Genomic DNA, 24,886 nt, shown 5'->3' on the forward strand with positions numbered 1-24,886 from the left:
CTGTGAGTCTAGATTTTCAAATCGGACGCAAAACTGATAGTTAATTGTAACGTTCAGGGCCTCATAATGGCGATGGAAAACTCAAGTTGCATCGCTATACAATACATCGTCCTCCAGCCGACTTGTCTCCAAGGGGATATTGCTGCCTCGGGCACCTTATGGTCCGTCTCCTGTGAGTCTAGATTTTGGAATCCGACGCAAAACTGATGTTAATTGTAACATTCAGGGCCTCCTAATGACGATGGAAATCTCAAATTGTATCGCGATTCAATACATCGTCCTCCAGCCGACTTGTCTCCAAGGGGATATTACTGCCTCGGGCACTTTATGGTCCGTCTCCTGTGAGTCCAGATTTTCGAATCCGACGTAAAACTGATGATTGATTGATACGTTCAGGGCCTCCTAATGACGATGGAACACTCAAATTGCGTCGCGATTCAATACATCGTCCTCCAGCCGAATTGTCTACAAGTGGATATTGCTGCCTTGGGCACCTTATGGTCCGTCTCTTGCGAGTCTAGATTTTCGAATCCGACGCAATACTGATAGTTAATTGTAACTTTCAGGGCCTCCTAATGGCGATGAAAATCTCAAATTGCATCGCGAATCAAGACATCGTCCTCCAGCCGACTTGTCTCCATGGGGATATTGCTGCCTCGGGCACCTTATGGTCCGTCTCCTGTAAGTCTAGTTTTTCGAATCTGACGCAAAACTGATGTTAATTGTAACATTCAGGGCCTCTAAATGACGATGGAAATCTCAAATTGCATCGCGATTCAATACATCGTCCTCCAGACGACTTGTCTCCCAGGGGATATTGCTTCCTCGGGCACCTTATGATCAGTCTCTTGTGAGTCTAGATTTTCGAATCCGACGCAAAACTGATAGTTACTTGTAACGTTCAGGGCCTCTAATGACGATGGAAGACTCAAATTGCATCGCGATTCAATACATCGTGCTCCAGCCGAGTTGTCTCCAAGGTGATATTGCTGCCTCGGGCACCTTATGGTCCGTCTCCTGTGAGTCTAGATTTTCGAATCCGACGCCAAACTGATGTTAATTGTAAGATTCAGGACCTCCTAATGACGATTGAAATCTCAAATTGCATCGCGATTCAATACATCGTCCTCCAGCCGAATTGTCTCCAAGCGGATATTGCTGCCTCGGGCACCTTATGGTCCGTCTCTTGTGAGTCTAGATTTTCGAATCGGACGCAAAAGTGATGGTTAATTGTAACGTTCAGGGCCTCCTAAAGACGACAGAACACTCAAATTGCGTCGCGATTCAATAAATCGCCCTCCAGCCGACTTGTCTCCAAGGGGATATTGCTGCCTCGGACACCATATGGTCCGTCCCCTGTAAGTCTAGATTTTTGAATCTGACGCAAAACTGATGGTTAATTGTAACGTTCAGGGCCTCGTAATGACGATGGAAAACTCAAATTGCATGTGCGATTCAATACATCGTCCTCCAGCCGACTAGTCTCCAAGGGGATATTGCTGCCTCGGGCACTTCATGGTCCGTCTCCTGTGTGGCTAGATTTTCAAATCCGACGCAAAACTGATGGTTAATTGTAACGTTCAGTGCCTCCTAATGACGATGGAACACTCAAATTGCGTCGCGATTCAATAAATCCTCCTACAGCCAACTTGTCTCCAAGGGGATATTGCCGCCTCAGGCACCTTATGGTCCGTCTCCTGTGAGTCTAGATTTTCAAATCGGACGCAAAACTGATAGTTAATTGTAACGTTCAGGGCCTCATAATGGCGATGGAAAACTCAAGTTGCATCGCTATACAATACATCGTCCTCCAGCCGACTTGTCTCCAAGGGGATATTGCTGCCTCGGGCACCTTATGGTCCGTCTCCTGTGAGTCTAGATTTTGGAATCCGACGCAAAACTGATGTTAATTGTAACATTCAGGGCCTCCTAATGACGATGGAAATCTCAAATTGTATCGCGATTCAATACATCGTCCTCCAGCCGACTTGTCTCCAAGGGGATATTACTGCCTCGGGCACTTTATGGTCCGTCTCCTGTGAGTCCAGATTTTCGAATCCGACGTAAAACTGATGATTGATTGATACGTTCAGGGCCTCCTAATGACGATGGAACACTCAAATTGCGTCGCGATTCAATACATCGTCCTCCAGCCGAATTGTCTACAAGTGGATATTGCTGCCTTGGGCACCTTATGGTCCGTCTCTTGCGAGTCTAGATTTTCGAATCCGACGCAAAACTGATAGTTACTTGTAACGTTCAGGGCCTCTAATGACGATGGAAGACTCAAATTGCATCGCGATTCAATACATCGTGCTCCAGCCGAGTTGTCTCCAAGGTGATATTGCTGCCTCGGGCACCTTATGGTCCGTCTCCTGTGAGTCAAGATTGTCGAATCCGACGCAAAACTGATGGTTAATTGAAACGTTCAGGGCCTCCTAATGACGATGGAACACTCAAATTATGTCGCGATTCAATACATCGTCCTCCAGCCGACTTGTCTACAAGGGGATATTGCTGCCTTGGGCACCTTATGGTCCGTCTCCTGCAAGTCTAGATTTTCGAATCCGACGCAAAACTGATAGTTAATTGTAACGTTCAGGGCCTTCTAATGGCGATGAAAATCTCAAATTGCATCGAGAATCAATACATCGTCCCCCAGCCGACTAGTCTCCAAGGGGATATTGCTGCCTCGGGCACTTTATGGTCCGTCTCCTGTGAGTCTAGTTTTTCGAATCTGACGCAAAACTGATGTTAATTGTAACATTCAGGGCCTCCTAATGACGATGGAAATCTCAAATTGCATCGCGATTGAATAGATCGTCCTCAGCCGACTTGTCTCCAAGGGGATATTGCTGCCTCGGGCACCTTATGATCCGTCTCCTGTGAGTCTAGATTTTCGAATCCGACGCAAAACTGATGGTTAATTGAAACGTTCAGGGCCTCCTAATGACGATGGAACACTAAAATTGCGTCGCGATTCAATACATCGTTCTCCAGCCGACTTGTCTCCAAGGGGATACTGCTGTCTCGGGCACTTTATGGTCGGTCTCTTGTGAGTCTAGATTTTCGAATTGGATGCAAAACTGATAGTTAATTGTAAATTTCAGGGTTTCCTAATCACGATGGAACACTCAAATGGCATCGCGGTTCAATACATCGTCCTCCAGCCGACTTGTCTCCAAGGGGATATTGCTGCCTCGGGAACCTTATGCTCCGTCTCCTGTGAGTCTAGATTTTCGAATCGCACGCAAAACTGATGTTAATTGTTACGTTCAGGGCCTCCTAATGACGATGAAAATCTCAGATTGCATCGCGAATCAATACATCGTCCTCCAGCCAACTTGTCTCCAAGAGGATATTGCTGCCTCGGGCACCTTATGCTCCGTCTCCTATGAGTCTGTATTTTCGAATCGGACGCAAAACTGATGTTAATTGTAACATTCAGGGCCTCCTAATGACGATGGAAATCTCAAATTGCATCGCGATTCAATACAACGTCCTCCAGCCGACTTGTCTCCAAGGGGATATTGCTGCCTCGGGCACCTTATGGTCCGTCTCTTGTGAGTCTAGATTTTCGAATTGGACGCAAAACTGATAGGTAATTGTAACGTTCAGGGCCTTCTAATAACGAGGGAACACTCAAATTGCGACGAGATTCAATATATCGTCCTCCAGCCGACTTGTCTCCAATTGGATATAGCTGCCAGGGGCACCGTATGGTCCGTCTCCTGTGAGTCTTGATTTTCGAATCCGACGCAAAACTGATGGTTAATTGTAACGTTCAGGGCCTCCTAATGACGATGGAACACTCAAATTGCATCGCGATTCAATACATCGTCCTCCAGCCGATTTGTCTCCAAGGGGATATATCTGCCAGGGGCACCGTATGGTCCGTCTCCTGTGAGTCTTGATTTTCGAATCCGACGTAAAACTGATGGTTAATTGTAACGTTCAGGGCCTCCTAATGACGATGGAACACTCAAATTGCGTCGCGATTCAATACATCGTCCTCCAGCCGACTTGTCTACAAGGGGATATTGCTGCTTGGGAACCTTATGGTCCGTCTCCTGCGAGTCTAGATTTTCGAATCCGACGCAAAACTGATAGCTAATTGTAACGTTCAGGGTCTCCTAATGGCGATGAAAATCTCAAATTGCATCGCGAATCAATACATCGTCCTCCAGCCGACTTGTCTCCAAGGGGATATTGCTGCCTCGGGCACCTTATTGTCCGTCTCCTGTGAGTCTAGTTTTTCGTATCTGACGCAAAACTGATGTTAATTGTAACGTTCAGGGCATCTAATGAAGATGGAAAACTCAAATTGCATCGCAATTTAATACATCGTCCTCCAGCCGACTTGTCTCCAAGGGGATATTTCTGCCTCAGGCACCTTATGACACGTCACCTGTGAGTCTAGATTTTCGAATCCGACGCAAAACTGATGGTTAATTGTAACGTTCAGGGCCTCCTAAAGACGACAGAACACTCAAATTGCGTCGCGATTCAATAAATCGTCCTCCAGCCGACTTGTCTCCAAGGGGATATTGCTGCCTCGGACACCATATGGTCCGTCCCCTGTTAGTCTAGATTTTTGAATCTGACGCAAAACTGATGGTTAATTGTAACGTTCAGGGCCTCGTAATGACGATGGAAAACTCAAATTGCATGTGCGATTCAATACATCGTCCTCCAGCCGACTAGTCTCCAAGGGGATATTGCTGCCTCGGGCACTTGATGGTCCGTCTCCTGTGTGGCTAGATTTTCAAATCCGACGCAAAACTGATGGTCAATTGTAACGTTCAGTGCCTCCTAATGACGATGGAACACTCAAATTGCGTCGCGATTCAATAAATCCTCCTACAGCCAACTTGTCTCCAAGGGGATATTGCCGCCTCAGGCACCTTATGGTCCGTCTCCTGTGAGTCTAGATTTTCGAATCGGACGCAAAACCGATAGTGAATTGTAACGTTCAGGGCCTCCTAATGACGATGGAAAACTCAAATTGCATCGCGATTCAATACATCGTCCTCCAGCCGACTTGTCTCCAAGGGGATATTGCTGCCTGGGGCACCTTATGGTCTGTCTCCTGTGAGTCTAGATTTTCGAATCCGACGCAAAACTGACGGTTTATTGTAATGTTCAGGGTCTCCTAATGACGATGGAACACTCACATTCCGTCCAGATTCAATACATCGTCCTCCAGCCGCCTTTTCTCCAAGGGAATATTGCTACCTTGTACAACTTATGGTCCGTCTCCTGTGAGTCTAGATTTTCAAATCGGACGCAAAACTGATAGTTAATTGTAACGTTCAGGGCCTCATAATGGCGATGGAAAACTCAAATTGCATCGCTATTCAATATATCGTCCTCCAGCCGACTTGTCTCCAAGGGGATATTGCTGCCTCGGGCACCTTATGGTCCGTCTCCTGTGAGTCTAGATTTTAGAATCCGACGCAAAACTGATGGTTAATTGTAACATTCAGGGCCTCCTAATGACGATGGAAATCTCAAATTGTATCGCGATTCAATACATCGTCCTCCAGCCGACTTGTCTCGAAGGGGATATTGCTGCCTCGGGCACCTTATTGTCCGTCTCCTGTGAGTCTAGTTTTTCGAATCTGACGCAAAACTGATGTTAATTGTAACGTTCAGGGCATCTAATGAAGATGGAAAACTCAAATTGCATCGCAATTTAATACATCGTCCTCCAGCCGACTTGTCTCCAAGGGGATATTTCTGCCTCAGGCACCTTATGACCCGTCACCTGTGAGTCTAGATTTTCGAATCCGACGCAAAACTGATGGTTAATTGTAACGTTCAGGGCCTCCTAAAGACGACAGAACACTCAAATTGCGTCGCGATTCAATAAATCGTCCTCCAGCCGACTTGTCTCCAAGGGGATATTGCTGCCACGGACACCATATGGTCCGTCCCCTGTAAGTCTAGATTTTTGAATCTGACGCAAAACTGATGGTTAATTGTAACGTTCAGGGCCTCGTAATGACGATGGAAAACTCAAATTGCATGTGCGATTCAATACATCGTCCTCCAGCCGACTAGTCTCCAAGGGGATATTGCTGCCTCGGGCACTTGATGGTCCGTCTCCTGTGTGGCTAGATTTTCAAATCCGACGCAAAACTGATGGTTAATTGTAACATTCAGTGCCTCCTAATGACGATGGAACACTCAAATTGCGTCGCGATTCAATAAATCCTCCTACAGCCAACTTGTCTCCAAGGGGATATTGCCGCCTCAGGCACCTTATGGTCCGTCTCCTGTGAGTCTAGATTTTCGAATCGGACGCAAAACCGATAGTGAATTGTAACGTTCAGGGCCTCCTAATGACGATGGAAAACTCAAATTGCATCGCGATTCAATACATCGTCCTCCAGCCGACCTGTCTCCAAGGGGATATTGCTGCCTGGGGCACCTTATGGTCCGTCTCCTGTGAGTCTAGATTTTCGAATCCGACGCAAAACTGACGGTTTATTGTAATGTTCAGGGTCTCCTAATGACGATGGAACACTCACATTCCGTCCAGATTCAATACATCGTCCTCCAGCCGACTTGTCTCCAAGGGAATATTGCTACCTTGTACAACTTATGGTCCGTCTCCTGTGAGTCTAGATTTTCAAATCGGACGCAAAACTGATAGTTAATTGTAACGTTCAGGGCCTCATAATGGCGATGGAAAACTCAAATTGCATCGCTATTCAATATATCGTCCTCCAGCCGACTTGTCTCCAAGGGGATATTGCTGCCTCGGGCACCTTATGGTCCGTCTCCTGTGAGTCTAGATTTTAGAATCCGACGCAAAACTGATGGTTAATTGTAACATTCAGGGCCTCCTAATGACGATGGAAATCTCAAATTGTATCGCGATTCAATACATCGTCCTCCAGCCGACTTGTCTCGAAGGGGATATTGCTGCCTCGGGCACCGTAAGGTCCGTCCACTGTGAGTCTAGATTTTCGAATCGGTCGCAAAACTGATGTTAAATGTTACGTTCAGGGCCACCTAATGACGATGAAAATCTCAAATTGCATTCCGAATGAATACATCGTCCTCCAGTCGACATGTCTGCAAGGGGATATTGCTGCCTCGGGCACCTTATGATCCGTCTCCTGTGAGTCTAGATTTTCGAATCCGACGCAAATCTGATGGTTAATTGTAACGTTCAGGGCCTTCTAAAGACGACAGCACACTGAAATTGCGTCGCGATTCAATAAATCGTCCTCCAGCCGACTTGTCTCCAAGGGGATATTGCTGCCTCGGACACCATATGTTCCGTCCCCTGTAAGTCTAGATTTTCGAATCCGACGGAAAACTGATGGTTAATTGTAACGTTCAGGGCCTCCTAATGACGATGGAAAACTCAATTTGCATTTGAGATTCAATACATCGTCCTCCAGCCGACTAGTCTCCAAGGGGATATTGCTGCCTGGGGCACTTTACCGTCCGTCACCTGTGAGTCTAGATTTTAGAATCGGACGCAAATCCGATAGTTAATTGTAACCTTCAGGGCCTCCTAATGACGATGGAAAACTCAAATTGCATCGCGATTCAATACATCGTCCTCCAGCTGACTTATCTTCAAGGGGATATTGCTGTATATGGCACCATATGGTCCGACTCTTGTGAGTCTAGATTTTCGAATCCGACGCAAAACTGATGTTAATTGTAACGTTCAGGGCCTCCTGATGACAATGGAACACTCACATTCCGTCCAGATTCAATACATTGTCCTCTAGCCGACTTGTCTCCAAGGGGATATTGCTGCCTCGGGCACGGTATGGTCCGTCTCCTGTGAGTCTAGAATTTCGAATCGGATGCAAAACTGATAGTTAATTGTAACGTTCAGGGCCTCCTAATGGCGATGGGAAACACAAATTGCATCGCGATTCAATACGTCGTCCTTCAGCCGACTTGTCTCCAAGGGGTTATTGCTGCCTCGGGCACCTTATGGTCCGTCTCCTGTGAGTCTAGGTTTTCGAATCCGACGCCAAACTGATGTTAATTGTGACATTCAGGGCCTCCTAATGACGATTGAAATCTCAAATTGCATCGCGATTCGTTACATCGTCCTCCAGCCGACTTGTCTCCAAGCGGATATTGCTGCCTCGGGCACCTTATGGTCCGTTTCCTGTGAGTCTAGATTTTCGAATCGGACGCAAAACTGATAGTTAATTGTAACGTCCTGGGCTTCCTAATTACGATGGAGTACTCAAACTGCATCGCGATTCAATACATCGTCCTCCAGACGTCTTGTCTCCAAGCGGATATCGCTGCCTCGGGCACCTTATGGTCCGTCTCTTATGAGTCTAGATTTTCGAATTCGACGCAAAACTGATGGTTAATTGTAACGTTCAGGGCCGCCTAATGACGATGGAACACTCAAATTGCGTTGCGATTCAATACATCGTCCTCCAGCCAAATTGTCTCCAAGATATACTGCTGTCTCGGACACTTTATAGTCCGTCTCCTGTGAGTCTAGATTTTCGAATCGGATGCAAAACTGATAGTTAATTGTAACTTTCAGGGCTTCCTAATCACGATGGAATACTCAAATGGCATCGCGATTCAATACATCATCCTCCAGCCGACTTGTCTCCAATGGCATATTGCTGCCTCGGGCACCTTATGGTCAGTCTCTTGTGATTCTAGATTTTCGAATCGGACGCAAAACTGATAAATAATTGTAACGTTGAGGGCCTCCTAATGACGAGGGAACACCCAAATTGCGACGAGATACAATATATCGTCCTCCAGTTGACTTGTCTCCAAGGGGATAGTGCTGCCTCGGGCACCTTATGGTCCGTCTCCTGTGAGTCTGGATATTCGAATCCGACGCAAAACTGATGGTTAATTGAAACAATCAGGGCCTCCTAATGACGATGGAACACTCAAATTGCGTCGCGATTCAATACATCGTCCTCCAGCCGACTTGTCTACAAGGGGATTATGCTGCCTTGGGCACTTTGTGGTCCGTCTCCTGCGAGTCTAGATTTTCGAATCCGACGCAAAACTGATAGTTAATTGTAGCGTTCAGGGCCTCCTAATGGCGATGAAAATCTCAAATTGCATCGCGATTCAATACATCGTCCTCCAGCCGACATGTCTCCAAGGGGATATTGCTGCCTCGGGCACCTTATGGTCCGTCTCCTGTGAGTGTAGATTTTCGAATCCGACGCAAAACTGATAGTTAATTGTAACGCACAGGGCCTCTAATGACGATGGAAAACTCAAATTGCAACGCAATTCAATACATCGTCCTCCAGCCGACTTGTCTCCAAGGGGATATTGCTGCCTCAGGCACCTTATGCTCCGTCTCCTTTGAGTCTAGATTTTCGAATCGGACGCAAAACTGATGGTTAATTGTAACGTTCAGGGCCTCCTAACGGCGATGAAAATCTCAAATTGCATCGCGAATCAATACATCGTCATCCAGCCGACTTGTCTCCAAGTGGATATTGCTGCCTCGGGCGCCTTATGGTCCGTCTCTTGTGAGTCTAGATTTTCGAATCCGACGCAAAACTTATGGTTAATTGAAACGTTCAGGGCCTCTTAATGATGATGGAACACTCAAATTGCGTCGCGATTCAATACATCTTCCTCCAGCCGACTTGTCTACAAGGGGATATTGCTGCCTTGGGCACCTTATGGTCCGTGTCCTGTGAGTCTAGATTTTCGAATCGGACGCAAAACTGATGTTAATTGTAACATTCAGGGCCTCCTAATGACGATGGAAATCTCAAATAGAATCGCGATTCAATACATCGTCCTCCAGCCGACTCCAAGGTGATATTGCTGCCTCGGGCACCTTATGATCCGTCTCCTGTGAGCCTAGATTTTCGAATCCGACGCAAAACTGATGATTAATTGTAACGTTCAGGGCCTGCTAATGACGATGGAAAACTCAAATTGCATCGAGATGTAATACATCGTCCTCCAGCCGACTTGTCTCCAAGGGGATATTGCTGCCTCGGACATCCCCTGTAAGTCTAGATTTTCGAATCCGACGCAAAACTGCCGGTTAATTGTAACGTCCAGGGCCTCCTAATGACGATGGAAAACTCAAATTGCATGTGCGATTCAATACATCGTCCTCCAGCGGAATTGTCTCCAAGAGGATATTGCTGCCTCGGGCACCTTATGGTCCGTCTCTTGTCAGTCTAGATTTTCGAATCGGACGCAAGAGTGATGGTTAATTGTAACGTTCAGGGCCACCTAATGACGATGGAACACTCAAATTGCGTCGCGATTCAATATATCGTCCTCTGGCCGTCTTGTGTCCAAGGGGATATTGGTGCCTGGGGCACCTTATGGTCCGTCTCCTGTGAGTTTAGATTTTCGAATCCGACGCAAAACTGATGGTTAATTGTAAAGTTCAGGGTCTCCTAATGACGATGGAACACTCACATTCCGTGCAGATTCAATACATCGTCCTCCAGCCGACTTGTCTCCTAGGGAATATTTCTGCCTCGTACACCATATGGTCCGTCTCCTGTGAGTCTAGATGTTCGAATCCGACGCAAAACTGATAGTTAATTGTAAGGTTCAGGGCCTCCTAATGGCGATGAAAATCTCAAACTACATCGAGATTCAATACATCGTCCTCCAGCCGACTTGTCTCCAAGGGGATAGTGCTGCCTCGGGAACTTTATGGTCCGTCTCCTGTGAGTCTAGTTTTTCGAATCTGACGGAAAACTGATGTTAATTGTAACATTCAGGGCCTCCTAATGACGATGGAAATCTCAAATTGCATCGCGATTCAATACATCGTCCTCAGCCGACTTGTCTCCAAGGGGATATTGCTGTCTCGGGCACCTTATGATCCGTCTCCTATGAGTGTAGATTTTCGAATCCGACGCAAAACTGATAGTTAATTGTAACGTTCAGGGCCTCTAATGACGATGGAAATCTCAAATTGCATCGCGATTCAATACATCGTCCTCAGCCGACTTGTCTCCAAGGGGATATTGCTGTCTCGGGCACCTTATGATCCGTCTGCTATGAGTGTAGATTTTCGTATCCGACGCAAAACTGATAGTTAATTGTAACGTTCAGGGCCTCTAATGACGATGGAAATCTCAAATTGCATCGCGATTCAATACATCGTCCTCCAGCCGACTTGTCTCCAAGGGGATATTGCTGCCTCGGGCACCTTATGGTCCGTCTCCTGTGAGTCTACATTTTCGAATCGGATACAAAACTGATAGTTAATTGTAACTTTCAGGGCTTCCTAATCACGATGGAACACTCAAATGGCATCGCGATTCAATACATCGTCCTCCAGGCGACTTGTCTCCAAGGGATATTGCTGCCTCGGGCACCTTATGGTCCGACTCCTGTGAGTCTAGATTTTCGAATCGGACGCAAAACTGATAGTTAATTGTAACGTTCAGAGCCTCCTAATGGCGATGGAAAACTCAAATTGCATCGCGATTCAATACATCGTCCTCCAGCCGACTTGTCTCCAAGGGGATATTGCTGCCTCCGGCACCTTGTGGTCCGTCTCCTGTGAGTCTAGATTTTCGAATCCGACGCAATGCTGATGGTTAATTGAAACGTTCAGGGCCTCCTAATGACGATGGAACACTCAAATTGCGCCGCGATTCAATACATCGTCCTCCTGCCGACTTCTCTACAAGGGGATATTGCTGCCTTGGGCACCTTATGTTCCGTCTCCTGCGAGTCTAGATTTTCGAATCGGACGAAAACTGATAGGTAATTGTAACGTTGAGGGCCTCCTTTTGACGAGGGAACACTCAAATTGCGACGAGATACAATATATCGTCCTCCAGCCGACTTGTCTCCAAGGGAATATTTCTGCCTCGCACACCTTATGGTCCGTCTCCTGTGAGTGTAGATTTTCGAATCCGACGCAAAACTGATAGTTAATTGTAACGTACAGAGCCTCTAATGACGATGGAAAACTCAAATTGCAACGCAATTCAATACATCGTCCTCCAGCCGACTTGTCTCCAAGGGGATATTGCTGCCTCAGGCACCTTATGCTCCGTCTCCTTTGAGTCTAGATTTTCGAATCGGACGCCAAACTGATGTTAATTGTAACATTCAGGGCCTCCTAATGACGATGGAAATCTCAAATAGCATCGCGATTCAATACATCGTCCTCCAGCCGACTCCAAGGTGATATTTCTGCCTCGGGCACCTTATGATCCGTCTCCTGAGAGCCTAGATTTTCGAATCCGACGCAAAACTGATGATTAAATGTAACGCTCAGGGCCTGCTAATGACGATGGAAAACTCAAATTGCATCGAGATTTAATACATCGTCCTCCAGCCGACTTGTCTCCAAGGGGATATTGCTGCCTCGGACATCCCCTGTAAGTCTAGATTTTCGAATCCGACGCAAAACTGCCGGTTAATTGTAACGTCCAGGGCCTCCTAATGACGATGGAAAACTCAAATTGCATGTGCGATTCAATACATCGTCCTCCAGCCGACTAGTCTCCAAGGGGATATTGCTGCCTGGGGCACATTATGGTCCGTCTCCTGTGAGTCTAGATTTTCGAATCCGACGCCAAACTGATGTTAATTGAAACATTCAGGGCCTCCTAATGACGATTGAAATCTCAAATTGCATCGCGATTCAATACATCGTCCTCCAGCGGAATTGTCTCCAAGAGGATATTGCTGCCTCGGGCACCTTATGGTCCGTCTCTTGTCAGTCTAGATTTTCGAATCGGACGCAAAAGTGATGGTTAATTGTAACGTTCAGGGCCACCTAATGACGATGGAACACTCAAATTGCGTCGCGATTCAATATATCGTCCTCTGGCCGTCTTGTGTCCAAGGGGATATTGCTGCCTGGGGCACCTTATGGTCCGTCTCCTGTGAGTTTAGATTTTCGAATCCGACGCAAAACTGATGGTTAATTGTAAAGTTCAGGGTCTCCTAATGACGATGGAACACTCACATTCCGTCCAGATTCAATACATCGTCCTCCAGCCGACTTGTCTCCAAGGGGATAGTGCTGCCTCGGGAACTTTATGGTCCGTCTCCTGTGAGTCTAGTTTTTCGAATCTGACGGAAAACTGATGTTAATTGTAACATTCAGGGCCTCCTAATGACGATGGAAATCTCAAATTGCATCGCGATTCAATACATCGTCCTCCAGCCGACTTGTCTCCAAGGGGATATTGCTGCCTTGGGCACCTAATTGTCCGTCTCCTGCGAGTCTAGATTTCCGAATCCGACGCAAAACTGATAGTTAATTGCAACGTTCAGGGCCTCCTAATGGCAATGAAAATCTCAAATTGCATCGCGAATCAATACATCGTCCTCCAGCCGACTTGTCTCCAAGGGGATATTGCTACCTTGGGCACCTTATGGCCGTCTCCTGTGAGTCTAGTTTTTCGAATCTGACGCAAAACTGATGTTAATTGTAACATTCAGGGCCTCCTAATGACGATGGAAATCTCAAATTGCATCGCGAATCAATACATCGTCCTCCAGCCGGCTTGTCTCCAATGGGATATTGCTGCCTCGGGCACCTTATGGTCCGTCTCTTGTGAGTCAAGATTTTCGAATCCGACGCAAAACTGATAGTTAATTGTAACGTTCAGGGCCTCCTAATAGCGATGAAAATCTCAAATTGCATCGCGAATCAATACATCGTCCTCCAGCCGGCTTGTCTCCAATGGGATATTGCTGCCTCGGGCACCTTATGGTCCGTCTCTTGTGAGTCAAGATTTTCGAATCCGACGCAAAACTGATGGTTAATTGTAACGTTCAGGGCCTCCTAATGACGATGGAACACTCAAATTGCGTCGCGATTGAATACATCGTCCTCCAGCCGACTTGTCTCCAAGGGGATATTGCTGCCTCGGGCACCTTATGGTCCGTCTCTCATGAGTTGAGATTTTCGAATCGGACGCAAAACTGATAGTTAATTGTAACGTTCAGGGCCTCCTAATAGCGATGAAAATCTCAAATTGCATCGCGAATCAATACATCGTCCTCCAGCCGACTTGTCTCCAAGGGGATATTGCTGCCTTGGGCACCTAATGGTCCGTCTCCTGCGAGTCTAGATTTCCGATCCGACGCAAAACTGATAGTTAATTGCAACGTTCAGGGCCTCCTAATGGCAATGAAAATCTCAAATTGCATCGCGAATCAATACATCGTCCTCCAGCCGACTTGTCTCCAAGGGGATATTGCTACCTTGGGCACCTTATGGCCGTCTCCTGTGAGTCTAGTTTTTCGAATCTGACGCAAAACTGATGTTAATTGTAACATTCAGGGCCTCCTAATGACGATGGAAATCTCAAATTGCATCGCGAATCAATACATCGTCCTCCAGCCGGCTTGTCTCCAATGGGATATTGCTGCCTCGGGCACCTTATGGTCCGTCTCTTGTGAGTCAAGATTTTCGAATCCGGCACAAAACTGATAGTTAATTGTAACGTTCAGGGCCTCCTAATAGCGATTAAAATCTCAAATTGCATCGCGAATCAATACATCGTCCTCCAACCGGCTTGTCTCCAATGGGATATTGCTGCCTCGGGCACCTTATGGTCCGTCTCTTGTGAGTCAAGATTTTCGAATCCGACGCAAAACTGATGGTTAATTGTAACGTTCAGGGCCTCCTAATGACGATGGAACACTCAAATTGCGTCGCGATTGAATACATCGTCCTCCAGCCGACTTGTCTCCAACGGGATATTGCTGTCTCGGGCACTTTATGTTCCGTCTCCTGTGAGTCTAGATTTTCGAATCGGATGCAAAACTGATAGTAAATTGTAACTTTCAGGGCATCCTAATGGCGATGGAAAACTCAAATTGCATCGCGATTCAATACATCGTCCTCCAGCCGACTTGTCTCCAAGGGGATATTGCTGCCTCGGGCACCTTATGGTCCGTCTCCTGTGAGTCTAGATTTTCGAATCCGACACAAAACTGATGGTTAATTGAAACGGTCAGGGCCTCCTAATGACGATGGAACACTCAAATTTTGTCGCGATTCAATACATCGCCATCCAGCCGACTTGTCTCCAAGATATGCTGCTGTCTCGGGCACTTTATAGTCCGTCTCCTGTGAGACTAGATTTTCGAATCGGATGCAAAACTGATAGTTAATTGTAACTTTCAGGGCTTCCTAATCACGATGGAACACTCAAATGGCATCGCGATTCAATACATCGTCCTCCAGCCGACTTGTCTCCAAGGGGATATTGCTGCCTCGGGCACCTTATGGTCCGTCTCTTATGAGTCGAGATTTTTGAATCGGACGCAAAACTGATAGTTAATTGTAACGCTCAGGGCCTCCTAATAGCGATGAAAATCTCAAATTGCATCGCGAATCAATACATCGTCCTCCAGCCGACTTGTCTCCAAGGGGATATTGCTGCCTTGGGCACCTAATGGTCCGTCTCCTGCGAGTCTAGATTTCCGAATCCGACGCAAAACTGATAGTTAATTGCAACGTTCAGGGCCTCCTAATGGCAATGAAAATCTCAAATTGCATCGCGAATCAATACATCGTCCTCCAGCCGACTTGTCTCCAAGGGGATATTGCTACCTTGGGCACCTTATGGCCGTCTCCTGTGAGTCTAGTTTTTCGAATCTGACGCAAAACTGATGTTAATTGTAACATTCAGGGCCTCCTAATGACGATGGAAATCTCAAATTGCATCGCGATTCAATACATCGTCCTCCAGACGACTTGTCTCCAAGGGGATATTGCTGCCTCGGGCACCTTATGATCCGTCTCCTGTGAGTGTAGATTTTCGAATCCGACGCAAAACTGATAGTTAATTGTAACGTTCAGGGCCTCTAATGACGATGGAAAACTCAAATTGCATCGCGATTCAATACATCGTCCTCTAGCCAACTAGCCTCCAAGGGGATATTGCTGCGTCGGGCACCTTAAGCTCCGTCTCCTGTGAGTCTAGATTTTCGAACCTGACGCAAAACTGATGTTAATTACGACATTCAGGGCCTCCTAATGACGATGGAAATCTCAAATTGTATCGCGATTCAATACATGGTCCTCCAGCCGACTTGTCTCCACGGGGATATTGCTGCCTCGGGCACCTTATGGTCCGTCTACTGTGAGTCTAGATTTTGGAGTCGGTCGCAAAACTGATGTTAATTGTTACGTTCAGGGCCTCCTAATGACGATGAAAATCTCAAATTGCATCGCGAGTCAATACATCGTCCTCCAGCCAACTTGTCTCCAAGGGGATATTGCTGCCTCGGACACCTTATGGTCCGTCTCTTGTGAGTCAAGATTTTCGAATCCGACGCAAAACTGATGGTTAATTTAACGTTCAGGGCTTCCTAATGACGATGGAAAACTCAAATTGCATCGCGATTCAATACATCGTCCTCCAGCCGACATGTCTCCAAGGGGATATTGCTGCCTCGGGCACCATATGGTCCGTCTCCTGTGAGTCTAGATTTTCGAATCCGACGCAAAACTGATGGTTAATTGAAACGTTCATGGCCTCCTAATGACGATGGAACACTCAAATTGTGCCGCGATTCAATACATCGTCCTCCAGCCGACTTATCTGCAAGGGGATATTGCTTCCTTAGGCACCTTATGGTCCATCTCCTGCGAGGCTAGATTTTCGAATCCGACGCAAACCTGATAGTTAATTGTAACGTTCAGGGCCTCCTAATGGCGATGAAAATTTCATATTGCATCGCCAATCAATACATCGCCCTCCAGCCGACTAGTCTCCAAGGGGATATTGCTGCCTCGGGCACCTTATGGTCCGTCTACTGTGAGTCTAGATTTTCGAATCGGTCGCAAAACTGATGTTAATTGTTACGTTCAGGGCCTCCTAGTGACGATAAAATTCTCAAATTGCATCGCGAATCAATACATCGTCCTCCAGCCAACTTGTCTCCCAGGGGATATTGCTGCCTCGGTCACCTTATGATCCGTGTCCTGTGAGTGTAGAATTTCGAATCCGACGCAAAACAGTTAGTTAATTGTAACGTTCAGGGCCACTAATGACGATGGAAAACTCAAATTGCATCGCGATTCAATACATCGTCCTCCAGCCGACTTGTCTCCAAGGGGATATTGCTGTCTGGGGCACCTTATGCTCTGTCTCCTGAGAGTCTGTATTTTCGAATCGGACGCAAAACTGATGTTAATTGTAACATTCAGGGCTTCCTAATGACGATGGAAATCTCAAATTGCATCGCGATTCAATACATCGTCCTCCAGCCGACTTGTCTCCAAGGGGATATTGCTGCCTCGGGCACCTTATGGTCCGTCTACTGTGAGTCTAAATTCTCGAATCCGACGCAAATATGATGGTTAATTGTAACGTTCAGGGCCTCCTAATGACGATGGAACACTCAAATTGCGTCGCGATTCAATAATACGTCCTCCAGCCGACTTGTCTCCAAGGGGATATTGCTGCCTCGGGCACCTTATGGTCCGTCTCTTGTGAGTCAAGATTTTCGAATCCGACGCAAAACTGATGGTTAATTGTAACGTTCAGGGTCTCCTAATGACGATGGAACACTCACGTTCCGTCCAGATGCAATACATCGTCCTCCAGCCGACTTGTCTCCTAGGGAATATTTCTGCCTGGTACACCTTATGGTACGTCTCCTGTGAGTCTAGATTTTCGAATCGGACGCAAAACTGATAGTTAATTGTAACGGTCAGGTCCTCCTAATGGCGATGGAAAAGTCAAATTGCATCGCGATTCAATACATCGTCCTCCAGCCGACTTGTCTCCAATGGGATATTGCTGCCTTGGGCACCTTATGGTCCGTCTCCTGCGAGTCTATATTTCCGAATCCGACGCAAAACTGATAGTTAATTGATACGTTCAGGGCCTCCTAATGGCGATGAAAATCTCAAATTGCATCGCGAATCAATACATCGTCCTCCAGCCGACTTGTCTCCAAGGGGATATTGCTGCCTTGGGCACCTTATGGTCCGTCTCCTGCGAGTCTAGATTTCCGAATCCGACGCAAAACTGATAGTTAATTGTAACGTTCAGGGCTTCCTAATGGCGATGAAAATCTCAAATTGCATCGCGAATCAATACATCGTCCTCCAGCCGACTTGTCTCCAAGGGGATATTGCTGCCTCGGGCACCTTATGGTCCGTCTCCTGTGAGTCTAGTTTTTCGAATCCGACGCAAAACTGATGTTAATTGTAACATTCAGGGCCTCCTAATGACGACGGAAATCTCAAATTGCATCGCGATTCAATACATCGTCCTCCAGACGACTTGTCTCCAAGGGGATATTGCTGCCTCGGGCACCTTATGATCCGTCTCCTGTGAGTGTAGATTTTCGAATCCGGCGCAAAACTGATAGTTAATTTTAACGTTCAGGGCCTCTAATGACGATGGAAAACTCAAATTGCATCGCGATTCAATACATCGTCCTCCAGCCGACTTGTCTCCAAGGGGATATTGCTGCCTCGGGCACCTTATGCTCCCTCTCCTGTGAGTCTAGATTTTCGAATCGGACGCAAAACTGATGGTTAATTGTAACGTTCAAGGCCTCCAAACGGCGATGAAAATCTCAAATTGCATCGCGAATCAATACATCGTCCTCCAGCCGACTTGTCTCCAAGGGGATATTGCTGCCTCCGGCACCTTATGGTCCGTCTCCTGTGAGTCTAGTTTTTCGAATCTGACGCAAAACTGATGTTAATTACAACATTCAGGGCCTCCTAATGACGATGGAAATCTCAAATTGTATCGCGATTCAATACATGGTCCTCCAGCCGACTTGTCTCCAAGGGGATATTGCTGCCTCGGGCACCTTATGATCCGTGTCCTGTGAGTGTAGATTTTCGAATCCGACGCAAAACTGATAGTTAATTGTAACGTTCAGGGCAACTAATCACGATGGAAAACTCAAATTGCATCGCGATTCAATACATCGTCCTCCAGCCGGCTTGTCTCCACGGGGATATTGCTGCCTCGGGCACCTTATGGTCCGTCTACTGTGAGTCTAGATTTTCGAGTCGGTCGCAAAACTGATGTTAATTGTTACGTTCTGGGCCTCCTAATGACGATGAAAACCTCAAATTGCATCGCGAGTCAATACATCGTCCTCCAGCCAACTTGTCTCCAAGGGGATATTGCTGCCTCGGGCACCTTATGCTCCGTCTCCTGTGAGTCTGTATTTTCGAATCGGACGCAAAACTGATGTTAATTGTAACATTCAGGGCCTCCTAATGACGATGGAAATCTCAAATTGCATCGCGATTCAATACATCGTCCTCCAGCCGACTTGTCTCCAAGGGGATATTGCTGCCTCGGGCACCTTATGGTCCATCTCCTGCGAGTCTAGATTTTCGAATCCGACGCAAAACTGATAGTTAATTGTAACGTTCAGGGCCTCCTAATGGCGATGAAAATTTCATATTGCATCGCCAATCAATACATCGCCCTCCAGCCGACTAGTCTCCAAGGGGATATTGCTGCCTCGGGCACCTTATGGTCCGTCTCGTGTGAGTCTAGTTTTTCGAATCTGACGCAAAACTGATGTTAATTGTAACATTCAGGGCCTCCTAATGACGATGGAAATCTCAAATTGCATCGCGAATCAATACATCGTCCTCCAGCCGACTTGTGTCCAAGGGGATATTGCTGCCTCGGGCACCTTATGGTCCGTCTACTGTGAGTCTAGATTTTCGAATCGGTCGCAAAACTGATGTTAATTGTTACGTTCAGGGCCTCCTAGTGACGATGAAATTCTCAAATTGCATCGCGAATCAATAGATCGTCCTCCAGCCAACTTGTCTCCCAGGGGATATTACTGCCTGGGGCACCTTATGCTCCGTCTCCTGTGAGTCTGTATTTTCGAATCGGACGCAAAACTGATGTTAATTATAACATTCAGGGCCTCCTAATGACGATTGGAATCTCAGATTGCATCGCGATTCAATACATCGTCCTCCAGCCGACTTGTCTCCAAGGGGATATTGCCGCCGCGGGCACCTTATGGTCCGTCTACTATGAGTCTAGATTTTCGAATCCGACGCAAATCTGATGGTTAATTGTAACGTTCAGGGCCTCCTAATGACGATGGAGCACTCAAACTGCATCGCGATTCAATACATCGTCTCATAGCCGACTTGTCTCCAATGGGATATTGCTGCCTCGGGCGCCTTATTGTCGGTCTCCTGTGAGTCTAGATTTTCGAATCCGACACAAAACTGATGGTTAATTGAAACGGTCAGGGCCTCCTAATGACGATGGAACACTCAAATTTTGTCGCGATTCAATACATCGCCCTCCAGCCGACTTGTCTCCAAGATATGCTGCTGTCTCGGGCACTTTATAGTCCGTCTCCTGTGAGACTAGATTTTCGAATCGGATGCAAAACTGATAGTTAATTGTAACTTTCAGGGCTTCCTAATCACGATGGAACACTCAAATGGCATCGCGATTCAATACATCGTCCTCCAGCCGACTTGTCTCCAAGGGGATATTGCTGCCTCGGGCACCTTATGGTCCGTCTCTTATGAGTCTAGATTTTCGAATCGGACGCAAAACTGATACGTAATTGTAACGTTGAGGGCTTCCAAATTACGAGGGAACACTCAAATTGCGACGAGATTCAATATATCGTCCTCCAGCCGACTTGTCTCCAAGGGGATATTGCTGCCTAGGGCACCTTATGGTCCGTCTCCTGTGAGTTTATATTTTGGAATCCGTCGCAAAACTGATGGTTAATTGTAACGTTCAGGGTCTCCTAATGACGATGGAACACTCACATTCCGTCCAGATTCAATACATCGTCCTCCAGCCGACTTGTCTCCTAGGGAATATTTCTGCCTGGTACACCTTATGGTCCGTCTCCTGTGAGTCTAGATTTTCGAATCGGACGCAAAACTGATAGTTAATTGTAACGTTCAGGGCCTCCTAATGGCGATGGAAAACTCAAATTGCATCGCGATTCAATACATCGTCCTCCAGCCGACTTGTCTCCAATGGGATATTGCTGCCTTGGGCACCTTATGGTCCGTCTCCTGCGAGTCTAGATTTCCGAATCCGACGCAAAACTGATAGTTATTTGTAACGTTCAGGGCCTCCTAATAGCGATGAAAATCTCAAATTGCATCGCGAATCAATACATCGTCCTCCAGCCGACTTGTCTCCAAGGGGATATTGCTGCCTTGGGCACCTTATGGTCCGTCTCCTGCGAGTCTAGATTTCCGAATCCGACGCAAAACTGATAGTTAATTGCAACGTTCAGGGCCTCCTAATGGCAATGAAAATCTCAAATTGCATCGCGAATCAATACATCGTCCTCCAGCCGACTTGTCTCCAAGGGGATATTGCTGCCTTGGGCACCTTATGGCCGTCTCCTGTGAGTCTAGTTTTTCGAATCTGACGCAAAACTGATGTTAATTGTAACATTCAGGGCCTCCTAATGACGATGGAAATCTCAAATTGCATCGCGATTCAATACATCGTCGTCCAGACGACTTGTCTCCAAGGGGATATTGCTGCCTCGGGCACCTTATGATCCATCTCCTGTGAGTGTAGATTTTCGAATCCGACGCAAAACTGATAGTTAATTGTAACGTTCAGGGCCTCTAATGACGATGGAAAACTCAAATTGCATCGCGATTCAATACATCGTCCTCTAGCCGACTTGCCTCCAAGGGGATATTGCTGCGTCGGGCACCTTATGCTCCGTCTCCTGTGAGTCTAGATTTTCGAATCGGACGCAAACCTGATGGTTAATTGTAACGTTCAAGGCCTCAAAACGGCGATGAAAATGTCAAATTGCATCGCGAATCAGTACATCGTCCTCCAGCCGACTTGTCTCCAAGGGGATATTGCTGCCTCCGGCACCTTATGGTCCATCTCCTGTGAGACTAGTTTTTCGAATCTGACGCAAAACTGATGTTAATTACAACATTCAGGGCCTCCTAATGACGATGGAAATCTCAAATTGTATCGCGATTCAATACATGGTCCTCCAGCCGACTTGTCTCCAAGGGGATATTGCTGCCTCGGGCACCTTATGATCCGTGTCCTGTGAGTGTAGATTTTCGAATCGGACGCAAAACTGATAGTTAATTGTAACGTTCAGGGCCTCCTAATGGCGATGGAAAACTCAAATTGCATCGCGATTCAATACATCGTCCTCCAGCCGACTTGTCTCCAATGGGATATTGCTGCCTTGGGCACCTTATGGTCCGTCTCCTGCGAGTCTAGATTTCCGAATCCGACGCAAGACTGATAGTTATTTGTAACGTTCAGGGCCTCCTAATAGCGATGAAAATCTCAAATTGCATCGCGAATCAATACATCGTCCTCCAGCCGACTTGTCTCCAAGGGGATATTGCTGCCTTGGGCACCTTATGGTCCGTCTCCTGCGAGTCTAGATTTCCGAATACGACGCAAAACTGATAGTTAATTGCAACGTTCAGGGCCTCCTAATGGCAATGAAAATCTCAAATTGCATCGCGAATCAATACATCGTCCTCCAGCCGACTTGTCTCCAAGGGGATATTGCTGCCTTGGGCACCTTATGGCCGTCTCCTGTGAGTCTAGTTTTTCGAATCTGACGCAAAACTGATGTTAATTGTAACATTCAGGGCCTCCTAATGACGATGGAAATCTCAAATTGCATCGCGATTCAATACATCGTCCTCCAGACGACTTGTCTGCAAGGGGATATTGCTGCCTCGGGCACCTTATGATCCATCTCCTGTGAGTGTAGATTTTCGAATCCGACGCAAAACTGATAGTTAATTGTAACGTTCGGGGCCTCTAATGACGATGGAAAACTCAAATTGCATCGCGATTCAATACATCGTCCTCTAGCCGACTTGCCTCCAAGGGGATATTGCTGCGTCGGGCACCTTATGCTCCGTCTCCTGTGAGTCTAGATTTTCGAACCTGACGCAAAACTGATGTTAATTACGACATTCAGGGCCTCCTAATGACGATGGAAATCTCAAATTGTATCGCGATTCAATACATGGTCCTCCAGCCGACTTGTCTCCAAGGGGATATTGCTGCCTCCGGCACCTTATGGTCCGTCTCCTGTGAGACTAGTTTTTCGAATCTGACGCAAAACTGATGTTAATTACAACATTCAGGGCCTCCTAATGACGATGGAAATCTCAAATTGTATCGCGATTCAATACATGGTCCTCCAGCCGACTTGTCTCCAAGGGGATATTGCTGCCTCGGGCACCTTATGATCCGTGTCCTGTGAGTGTAGATTTTCGAATCCTACGCAAAATTGATAGTTAATTGTAACGTTCAGGGCCACTAATGACGATAGAAAACTCAAATTGCATCGCGATTCAATACATCGTCCTCCAGCCGACTTGTCTCCAAGGGGATATTGCTGCCTCGGGCACCTTATGCTCTGTCTCCTGTGAGCCTGTATTTTCGAATCGGACGCAAAACTGATGTTAATTGTAACATTCAGGGCCTCCTAATGACGATGGAAATCTCAAATTGCATCGCGATTCAATACATCGTCCTCCAGCCGACTTGTCTCCAAGGGGATATTGCTGCCTCGGGCACCTTATGGTCCGTCTACTGTGAGTCTAAATTCTCGAATCCGACGCAAATATGATGGTTAATTGTAACGTTCAGGGCCTCCTAATGACGATGGAACACTCAAATTGAGTCGCGATTCAATAATACGTCCTCCAGCCGACTTGTCTCCAAGGGGATATTGCTGCCTCGGGCACCTTATGGTCCGTCTCTTGTGAGTCAAGATTTTCGAATCCGACGCAAAACTGATGGTTAATTGTAACGTTCAGGGCCTCCTAATGACGATGGAAAACTCAAATTGTGCCGCGATTCAATACATCGTCCTCCAGCCGACTTGTCTACAAGGGGATATTGCTGCCTTGGGCACCTTATGGTCCGTCTCCTGCGAGTCTAGATTTTCGAATCCGACGCAAAACTGATAGTTAATTGTAACGTTTAGGGCCTCCTAATGGCGATGAAAATTTCATATTGCATCGCCAATCAATATATCGTCCTCCAGCCGATTTGTCTCCAAGGGGATATTGCTGCCTCGGGCACCTTATGGTCCGTCTCGTGTGAGTCTAGTTTTTCGAATCTGACGCAAAACTAATGTTAATTGTAACATTCCGGGCCTCCTAATGGCGATGGAAATCTCAAATTGCATCGCGAAATAATACATCGTCCTCCAGCCAACTTGTCTCCCAGGGGATATTACTGCCTCGGGCACCTTATGCTCCGTCTCCTGTGAGTCTGTATTTTCGAATCGGACGCAAAACTGATGTTAATTGTAACATTCAGGGCCTCCTAATGACGATTGGAATCTCAAATTGCATCGCGATTCAATACATCGTCCTCCAGCCGACTTGTCTCCAAGGGGATATTGCCGCCTCGGGCACCTTATGGTCCGTCTACTATGAGTCTAGATTTTCGAATCCGACGCAAATCTGATGGTTAATTGTAACGTTCAGGGCCTCCTAATGACGATGGAACACTCAATTTACGTCCTCCAGCCGACTTGTCTCCATGGGGATATTGCTGCCTCGGGCACCTTATGATCCGTCTCCTGTGAGTCTAGATTATCGTATCCGACGCAAAACTGACAGTTAATTGTAACGTTCAGGGCCTCCTAATGACGATGGAGCACTCAAATTGCATCGCGATTCAATACATCGTCTCATAGCCGACTTGTCTCCAAGGGGATATTGCTGCCTCGGGCACCTTATGGTCCGTCTCTTGTGAGTCAAGATTTTCGAATCCGACGCAAAACTGATGGTTAATTGTAACGTTCAGGGCCTCCTAATGACGATGGAACACTCAAATTGCGTCGCGATTGAATACATCGTCCTCCAGCCGACTTGTCTCCAACGGGATATTGCTGTCTCGGGCACTTTATGTTCCGTCTCCTGTGAGTCTAG

The sequence above is a fragment of the Schistocerca cancellata genome, unplaced genomic scaffold, assembly GCF_023864275.1.
Source record: "Schistocerca cancellata isolate TAMUIC-IGC-003103 unplaced genomic scaffold, iqSchCanc2.1 HiC_scaffold_1093, whole genome shotgun sequence".
In the NCBI taxonomy this organism is placed as follows: Eukaryota; Metazoa; Arthropoda; class Insecta; order Orthoptera; family Acrididae; genus Schistocerca; species Schistocerca cancellata.